The following is a 10561-nucleotide window of genomic DNA, read 5'->3' on the forward strand; positions in this document are numbered from 1 at the left end:
AACGGCCGCACACTGCATGAGCTCCTGAGCTGCAGGGTCCAAACTCGACGATTAATGAAAAACTACCTGCTGAAAATTTCCACAAGTGCGATATCTGAACGGGTGAAACCAATACGGACATGCCGACATCAATCACGACACCCAACTCAGCCGGGTACCGCAGCAGCCACACGAGGCCTATCGGAGGCATGGGGGTAGGATGGCCACCTTCCCGCCAAAAGCTTCCCGCACGGAACGAGGGCTATGCACTTACCCCCCCCCCTGAGGACCGATGGGGGTTATCACGGTCTCCGCCGGACGGGGTACCCCGTGCACCGCATCAAGCGACGGACACCATAAACCCCCAACATGGAGCGGAGCAAGGGGTCACCAAGATGGCGGTTCTCTCTGACACGAGAGTGTCGGACAAGCGCTGGAATCAGCTTACTACAACAGGAACTATAGACCACACAAAGGACTCTATTGCATTAATCTTTGACCACTTCTGGGCCAAGTTGGAGGCATACTTACAGCCTGAGACACCGAACCGGACCCCACCCGCGCAGGTCAGAGCCGTCAGCGGTAGGGGGAAGGGGGATACTCTAAAACCACGCGTCAAGGCCCCTCCCGGACCGGGAGCAACACTGGGTATATCCCAGAGGTGCCAGCCATACTGGCGGAGAACAATGAAGCGACTACGCAAGCGACCGACTACATACCTCCGTACCACCCCAAAAGGGGCGACCCTGGGCCACACAGGACTCCAGGCTCATGGCTCACGAGCACCAGCCCCCACGAGGTTCCGGGGCAAGGGCGGACCCCCACACCTAACATGGCAGGGCTACACCCAGCAGAGCCAAGCCCCAGGCACCAGACTGGGGTCTAAGCGGCGCCCGACACTCACCGAGAACCAGGCCCGCAGCACAACGCTCAGGAGGCAAGCCGGAGGGGGACACACCGACCAAGACCCCTGCACAGCCAACAATCCACATGGCCTGAGAATACAGGGCAACCTCAGCACCACGACGACTCACCTGATCTCACTGGACTCGAGGGACTTATCGATATCCGATCTGCCAGAACCGACCACGGGTGTAGGCTGATACCCACTAACTCTCGTTGCCGCACGGCGGCCTGGACTGCCGACATGGCTCTACATCTAAGCAGCCCTTGTGGACTATGTCCCTCCAACCTTTTATTTTTTATTTTTATTCATATACTGGTATATCAATGCTAAATTTTATTTTATTTCATGGCTCTCTTAGGTCTAAAGCTGTTAACAATGTCGTCGAAATGTATAGCATAGACAGGTTGTAACTACCAGAATCAAGCTGCACAGCATGTTTAGCCAGACGCAGCAAATCACTAGATAGATACGTAAGCTTGAACAAACGAATAACACGCACTGTTATCTATCACTTTTATAACCAGCCTGTAGTTAATCCGGCTTTGTAATTTTACCAAAAAAAAAAAAAAACGTAATCTTAATAGTTCTTAACATAGTTCTACATTTTTATTGAATGCGCATTGTATTTTTCAGGAGCCATATGAAACAAAAAGCAGGCATTGTATCTCTATGACCGGTCATACAGCAATGTTATTTAATGTTAAATAGCGGGTGCCGACAGTTGTGACATGGCACGAGTACATATGATTGTTAATCCTCCACAGGCACACGAAAACACAGAATCTCAAAAATATGCTGCTGACGACACTGTTAGGCTGAAATGTGCCTGCATACCTAGATTCAATCATTTTTTATAACTAGTCTAGCAACGACAAGAGCAGAAGGTTTTTCATTTGTTTTGCATTTATTTACCTCAGTTAACTCTTGATGATGCAATTGTTTAGTTCACACTACCTGTATAACTGTTACTTTATGCGTGCAATTAACCTATTGAAAAATTTGCTTAACATAAAATATAAAATGAGGCTGTCATTCGAAGGAGATGTACTACTGTGCTAAAGCGAACCCACTCTGTACGAAAACTGTGCATCCCCTTTTCTTTATTCTGTACCCCATCTGACTCCTGCCTCAATAAAAGAAAGATTGACAAAAAAAAAAGAAAAGAGGGAAATTGGATTCAATTGGACCCAAAATAGGAACTGTCCCTCTTAAATAGGCATAGTTGTGAGAAATATATATATATATATATATAGTATGTTAGTGTTTTTTATTCCGAATACAGTCAATGTTTTGCTCTAATAAGTGGTTTTAATTACTAGAATAATCACAATCACAGTAGAAATTAGTTGAACCAGCAGAAACATTCCATTGGATGTTTATGCAATCTTGCAGTAAACCAGGCAGCAACAAATTCACTTACAAAGCGCACAGGTAGTTCAACCGAAACATTAAAGGAATACTATAGTTCCGTTTAGGTGACTAGGACCCCGTTCCGCAGCGGTTAAATGGTTAATTAACAATTTATTTGCTTACCTTAATCCAGCGCTGGGCTCCCTCGGCACTGAGTGGAGCTGTATGCGCATGCACGCAGGCACGCATTCAAACCAGCCCATAGGAAAGCATTACTCAATGCTTTCCTATGGGGATCTTTTTTGACACTGGACTCCATGAGGATAAGTGCGATTTACTCTGTGTAAATCGCGGAAGAGGCCTCTAGTGGCTGTCAGGGAAACAGAGCAGTTTCTCTGAAACTGTTATTTTTTCAGCTGCAGGGTTAAAACTAGGGGGGCCTGGCACCCAGACCACTTCACTGAGCTGAAGTGGTCTGGGTGCCTATAGTGGTCCTTTAATTCTAACTCTTATTTATGTGCTATGTGAAGTTAACCCTTTCCCTGTGTTCACTTTTACTAAACCGACAAGTTAACTCTTATATGCCAGTATGTTACATTGTTAAAACTTGTTCCTGCCTTCCAATCTACAAAATGTACCTTCTTGATTGTGTGCCCTGCGTTATTAACTTGTTCTTTGCTGCCAGTTATTCAATGTAATTATTGTAGATTGGTAGGCACACTATCCCTCAACACTTTGGATGGTTTGAAGCAGAGTATGAAGAGAGGGACATGGGTGCACTGGAGTGAGGTGAGACAAGGTTGATGTGCTCTCAACACAAGAGAGTTTACCTTGCATTCCTATGAAGCATTTTATCAATCATACACAAGTGCAAACATTGCTTTTTTATTTGAGGCATCTCATGATGTTTAGTCAGCAGGGTTGGATTGGCATACTGGATAATAAGGAGATGTCCAAGATGGCCAATTGAGTCTGCTACCCGTGAAACCTTTAAAAACTAAATTTGAACAGCCGTATAGTGGAGCCACCAGTGATGGAGAGCTAACTGTGCCACATTGACGGCTGCCAGGATACATCACCCAGCATTATACCCGTCACATTCACTGTGCATATAGAGAGAAGGGGTGCAGTTGCAAACTGGGTAAATTCTCAAACCTCTTGCCAACCCAGTAAGGGGTCTAGGCAGCTGTTGGTAAGGAAAAACTTTAAAAGTTTAAAAGTTCTGTCATGGGAATTTTTGTTTGCCCCCAAAATCTATTCCTCTAGTTCCTATTTCCCCCAAGCATATTTATTTGTGTAGGTCTTTGTTCTTACCTCTAACCCCTCCTCTCCCTGGTTTAGGGCAGGATCTTCTTCCTGTCTGCTACCATCTGAAAACACCTGGCAGTGACATCTTCTCACTGCCCTTCATTTCTCCACCTCCCTAATCTCACGCATGCCCACTCCCATGTGCTAGGGAAAGAAGAGGTTAGCTTGTGAAATTACAGATTATCGGTTCGATGTAAAGGTGAGAATTGTGGGAAAATTATGCTTGACAAAGTACCAAGTGGAGCTTGCCCTAAGCTTCACCCTTGGTATGGATTTGTCAACCGTAGGAAAAATACAGAAGACAAAGTAGACCCTACTTTGTCTTATGTTTTCAACAGAAATAGATCAGTAAAGGACAGATTCATAAATAGGAAATGAAAATGTGTGTGAAAGTGTGCACATGGGGTAATGAGTATGTATCATCTAAATATTATGTTATTATGTTAGCTCCAGACTCTTACTCTAATTCCGAGGTTGTGACTTATCACATGAATGTTATATGCTTGCATTATTTTGCTTTGTGACTTCAGATGTATATTTCTGGATTGATTTATCCATCTCCAAGAGTATGCTAGCAGTGTGAGTAAGTCTTGATGTGTATGTATTTCCTCCAGTAACTATCCCTTCAACTACCTTAATAGAGTGTTATGAATCACATTATAAACAGTGATTAATGTTAATTATCAATAAATAAAAGGTATATTAATACATTTTTGTTAATTCTTCTTCTTTTTAAGGTGAACATATCATGACAGATTTACTTTAACATGAATCTCCCCCAAATGTATTGAACACATGATCAGTAGAATCTGCTCAAACCTTGGGGTTAGTAGGTTCAATACCTGGCAGGGTTGACTCAGCCTTCCATCCTTCCGAAGGTAGATAAAACGAATACCATTAAATTGGGTAATAGCAACATCCCCTGGATGTTGGTAAAAAGTAACATCCCCAGGACGTACTTGGAAGCCAGAGAATATCTAAATATACCTTTCCTAGTTAAACACTGTTATTATTCTGATATATCACAGAGATACATGATGTATTCAATGTAAAGTTTTGAGATTTTCACTCATCATACATCTAACCCAGCGCACCTGGCTGTTAATCTGCTATGGCACCCACCTCAGCTTCGCCCCCCATGATCTGCCCATAGTCATAACTGATTTGCCCTGCTTGGGGGCACTTTCTTTAAAGAATAGTCATAGAAGTCTAAGAGAAGAACAGACCCCAACATTGACTTGACCTGCAAAGGCCTCTTCCTGTGGAGATCCCCTGATCCAAGCAACATTCTTCTTCTGGTAGAAACATGCCCACATAATTCACAAGGTTTTTTTTATTTTCTCTATAGAGAACTATAATACCATCTCTAATAATATGACCAAAGCAGCACAGTTCATGACATCTCTTTGTTCAGCTTCAGTCCAGAATCTCTTACTGTGTGCAGTACATGATGCAGCCGCTGATCATGACTATTACAGTGCCCTCATGATCTCTCAGGAGGGAACTCAGCTCCTTTTTGAAGATCTCAGGGGAAGAAGACACTTTCCGAAGGGCAGTCTGCAGAAACAAAACCGACCTACCAGTGTAATAATGGTAAAGCAGTATCTGACAGAATCCGCTGGCAACACCAAACTTGGAAAATAATTTTGCCCATGACATCCTATCTTCCAATATTGGCAGCACATATCTCTCCATCTTCACAGCCTTATTCAAGCATTTTAAATCCACACCAATGTGAATTTTCCCATTTTTCTTAGCATCAGGCACAATGGGAGCACACCAGTCAGTTATTTTAGTGATTTCCTTAAAGGAACACTATAGTCACCTAAATTACTTTAGCTAAATAAAGCAGTTTTAGTGTATAGATCATTCCCCTGCAATTTCACTGCTCAATTCACTGCCATTTAGGAGTTAAATCACTTTGTTTCTGTTTATGCAGCCCTAGCCACACCTCCCCTGGCTATGATTGACAGAGCCTGCATGAAAAAAAAACTGCTTTCACTTTCAAACAGATGTAATTTACCTTAAATAATTGTATCTCAATCTCTAAATTGAACTTTAATCACATACAGGAGGCTCTTGCAGGGTCTAGCAAACTCTTAACATAGCAGGGGATAAGAAAATCTTAATTAAACAGAACTTGCAATAAAGAAAGCCTAAATAGGGCTCTCTTTACAGGAAGTGTTTATGGAAGGCTGTGCAAGTCACATGCAGGGAGGTGTGACTAGGGTTCATAAACAAAGGGATTTAACTCCTAAATGGCAGAGGATTGAGCAGTGAGGCTTCAGTGGCATGTTCTATACACCAAAACTGCTTCATTAAGTTAAAGTTGTTCAGGTGACTATAGTGTCCCTTTAACAATATTCATACATTTTATTCCTATAAGTTCCGCTTCAATCTGTGGCATAAGTGGGAATGGAATTCTACGAGGTGTAGAGATACTGTATGGGATTGCATCAGTCTTAATCTTTGGGCCGACACACAATTCAACAGGCCAAGATCTCCAAACGTATCCTCTATGACCTCATGCACTCTCGCAACAGAGCCCAGACTGCAAGCTGGGTTCCATCTCCAAAGGTTATTAACACACAGTCCTCTGATTACTTATACCCACAGAGTAATGTTTTTTTTTTTACTTATACTCAGTGCTAGCAATAAATTGCGCAGCACAATGAATGTGAGCTGTAGGGCATCGAACCTTTATCGTAATGCCCTCAAGTTGTGATAGCTATCAAGTTGTGATAGCAACGTAGCAGTTTCATGAACATTGCACGAGAAATTACATGTAATGTCCACTCCCGAATCAATCTTAAAAATCCATTCTTACAGCCATTACTTTGAGTGTAACTCACTAATTGGATTAGAGCCGGACTGTTCAATCACAAACCCTACAAAGGACTCCTCTGGTCACTATCCAGGTAAATTTCCTTAACAAGGAGAGACACAGATAAGGTGGCATAGATGGTGAGACGCAGATTGAGCTGGCATAGAAGGAGAGCTGCTGATTGGCTGGCCTAGAAGAAGAAACACAGATGGTGTGGCAAGGACGGATCTCTCCATGAGGCTGGCATTGGAGAGACATAGATGGGGTGGCATAAATGGAAAGATACTAAAGTGATGGCATAAAAAGAGAGACACTGATGGGGTGGACTAGAAGGAGACCCACAGGAGGAGTAGCATAACAGCAGAGACCAATGGGGTCGCACAAAAGGAGAGATGCAAATGAAGCTGGCATAGAAAAATAGTTTTTCTCACTTAACATTTGCTTGTAGCGAACTAAAAAAACCAAAACAAAAAACACAAAATTCAAGGCATTTATAGCCATACTGAGACTATCAACCTTGAACTGGAGCATTTATACAAATTAGCTATTTTGGCATTAACCTTGTAGTTTGCTTTTCATTTAGGTACACTGATTTTTTTTTAGCATAGGGCAGTACTTTTCAAACTTTCCATGTTGGTGAAACACTTTTTAGACATGCATCATTTCGTTACACGATAAATCAGTTTTACTAGCAAACCGATTTAACTACTACTAACCCCTTATAATAATAATAATAATAAAAAACTTAATATTGAAAAGATTATGCTCACATTGAGCTACTCATGGTTTTAACTGTGTGTGCTATTTGTGATGGTTATTTAATTCAGATTAAAAAATAAAAATGCATGTAGGTCCATGTATGAATGCAAATGTGTATTTTTGCAGTCCCTCAGTCAGGTGCACACAGTAATACACATACTGTCATATGCAGCAACATGCACACAGTCCCAGTCACTCACACACAGTCACACAAACACAGGTACAAGAAGACACACAGTTACAGGCAGAGTCAAACATACACACTCTCTCTCTCAGACAGTATGGCCTGGAGGGGGAGCAGTGGCATTGCAATCTCATTGGCACAAACACACATACACAATCAAGCTTATACTCACCAGCTCTGACACACACAAGCGGACTACACAATTTCACTACAGCCAATTTACACTCACACACTCAAACTCACTATGGACAAGCTCACACTAACACACACAAGCTCACACTGACACACACCCAAGTGGTCCTTTAAGTTTTCTGTGACACTAATTATCCGTGTATGCATCTTAAACAGGGTTTCCCAAAGTGTGGGTCGTAACCCACTGGTGTGTGACCAGCTAATTTTGGATGGGTCGCGCTAACTCACGCATACATAACACATTTGTGGGGCCCTATCAGGTGGCACAGCCTGTCACTTCCTCCTCACTTCATAAGAGAGTTCCACGCTGGAAGGAGGAGCAGGGGGAGGACAACCTGGGGTGGGCGGCTACAAACCCCTGCACCCACTTCAATCGATCTTAGCCAGCAGGACTCCAAGCATGTCCTGGACACAAAAGGTATGCCAAGAGGAGAGTGGCTGCAAATATGCAAATTATGACATTTCTGTGTGTATGTGTCTATGTATGTAATATTGTGTGTGTATATGTATGTGTCAAGATGTGTGTATATATAACAGTGTGTGCCTCTGTCAAGGTGAGTGTGTGTATGTGCATCTGTGTGTCAAGGTGTCAGGTTGTGTGCATCTGTGTGTCAAAATGTGCACCTGTGTATCTGTTTACACGTCAGGGTGTGTGCATGTGTCAGGATGTGTGTGCATCTTTGTGTCAGGATATGTACCTGCATATGTATGTGTGTGCATCTGTGTGTCAGGGTGTGCATCTGTGTGTATATGTCAATGTATATAACTGTGTGTCAGTGTGTATCTGTGTGTGTGTGTGTGTGTGTATCTCATTGTGTATATGAATTTGTGTGTTTTATTGTATGTATCTGTGTTAATGTGTATGTATATCAGTGTAGCTATGTATGTATGTTACAGTGTATACATCCAATCAGTTAAACACCAACACAAGATGCAAACACACTCCTGCAATCTAACACAAGTGTTACATCCAAACACACCCCTGCATTCAAACACCAATACTACACACAAATCTACATCAACGTTTAAAAGGCAACATTACATCCAAACCCATCCCGCAATTAAACGCAAATATTACATACAAACACACCCCTGTATTAAAACACTAAAATTATATACAAACACACCTCTTCATTCTAACATTAACACTAGACACAAAATGTAAAAAAATTAAAAGTCAACACTACAAACACACACCTGCATTCATGCGCAAACACTACACACAAGTACACCACTACATTCCAATCGCAACAGTACATACAAATACACCCCTACATGCACACATACACTTCATATAAAAACATGCTTACATTGAAAAACGCTCAAACACTGCTCACAAATATAACCCTGCTAGGATGGGCAAATCCACAGCTGGCATAGTATCATTGGAATTGTAAGACAGATGGGGATCTACCTTTTGCCACACTTGCACTAGAGGGGGCCCAGAAAACTTTCTTGCAACAGGTACCTCTCTAAATTAGTTCCGATAATGTGCCAAGTTTATTCATCTAAAGCTGATGCAAAAACGTACCATTTTCGAAAGTGGGTCTCGGCCCCTAAATTTTGGCCAGCCCTGATCTAAAACATAATTCAAAACAAGAACAATGTATCTTATTAACACAGACTGATTTCGAAGTACACTTATTGCTGTGTGAAAGCATTTTACTGTGCGTATTATTGCTGCAGACCTTTGTTATACATATTGACATACCAACAATACGAAGCTCCTAAAAAAAGAGGAACATTAAGATAGAAAAAGGACAGAGGGATTTGGACTGAAAATAGGATCTGCCCCTCCTAAACAGGAACACTTGCGAATGTATGTATATAGGGTAGTCTAGTCACCATAACCACTACAGCCCGCAGTAGTATTTATGGTGCCAAGAGTCTCCCAGTGCCATAAAACAGTCAAATTTTTTTTTTTTTTATTGGTTTGACATTTACCCAGGTCCTTTGGAAACCTAAGTTACTTTTAGTCTTTATCAATAGCAATGGTGTCCCTATTTGGACATCAGGATGGGGTTAACATCATGGTGATAATGTGCAGAGCAGTCGATGGGGGTAACTGGCTGCATGGTAAGTTTGTATATGGGAATGAAAAGTTTTGATTGATTGGCTGCACAGGATGGGGTTAAAGCTGTGATAGGGACTAAGAGGTAAATGGCAGTATAGAAAGTTACTGTAAAGGGGGTGGAAATTGAATTACTTCAGTGGAAGCTCGGTCTAAACAGAGCAAGAAAGGATGAATACAGTTTGTGATAGGAAACAGCAGGGAGGATGTTGGGAAATAAATGGTTACATGAAAAGGTTTTAATGTGAGGACTGCACAGTGCGGAGTATGAAGGGTGACTGCACTGAATACGTTCAATAAGAGATTAGACTTGAAAGGTGGACATGAGGGGCAATGTACTGTATGGGAAGGGTAATAGAGAGTATGTGGTGACCATGGTTAGTATGAGAGGTTAATATGGACATTTAGGAGTTCATGACTAATATCTATTTTATTATTCCAATAAATCATGTAACAGTAGCCCATTTTCTATTCAGGAAGCCGTTGTAAACATTGTAAATAAATGGTCAAGAAGGCCTTGAATTTAAAATTCTTCATATTGACTAAAATACTGTACAATAAATTATTGCCTATAGATAGAACGCTATAACAGTGAAACAAGTTAGAATGCTTACCGTACTGCTGCAGCTCCCCCAGATCTAGAACTCAGCACTGAGCAGAATCAGTTAGTAATCCACACAGTATAGACCGCCCAGCAAATGTCTCCCATCCTATTAGATAGCTCTCTCCACCCCTCAACATGCTCTATAGCTCTGCCTCTAGGGTTGATTTGTTTTTTTCCTGACTGGAGGTCATACACTCATTGAAATGATAAGTACTAAACTTGAAACCTCGAAAACTCATTGCAGGGTTCTTCTATGTGAAAATAGTTTAGGTCCTGCTCGAGTGATTTTCATATTTTTGTAGCAGTTAGGTTTTTCTGCATCTGATGATTTATGTTTTAGGACAAAGGTTTGTTTTGTATTGTGTGGATGTAAGATATGGAAT

The 10561-nt window shown here is 41.8% G+C and overlaps 1 protein-coding gene across 1 annotated transcript in view; it reads right to left on the reverse strand.

Moving 5' to 3' along the window:
- The window catches only part of ALDH9A1 (aldehyde dehydrogenase 9 family member A1), a 48127-nt gene extending 37859 nt beyond the window's left edge, over positions 1-10268 (reverse strand). The window contains exon 1 of the mRNA XM_063426696.1: positions 10189-10268. The gene's annotated coding sequence lies outside the window, so the exon portion shown is untranslated. The remainder of the gene's footprint in view (positions 1-10188) is intronic.
- Between the last annotated feature and the right edge of the window lie 293 nt (positions 10269-10561).

The sequence above is a fragment of the Pelobates fuscus genome, chromosome 7 (assembly GCF_036172605.1).
Source record: "Pelobates fuscus isolate aPelFus1 chromosome 7, aPelFus1.pri, whole genome shotgun sequence".
In the NCBI taxonomy this organism is placed as follows: domain Eukaryota; kingdom Metazoa; phylum Chordata; class Amphibia; order Anura; family Pelobatidae; genus Pelobates; species Pelobates fuscus.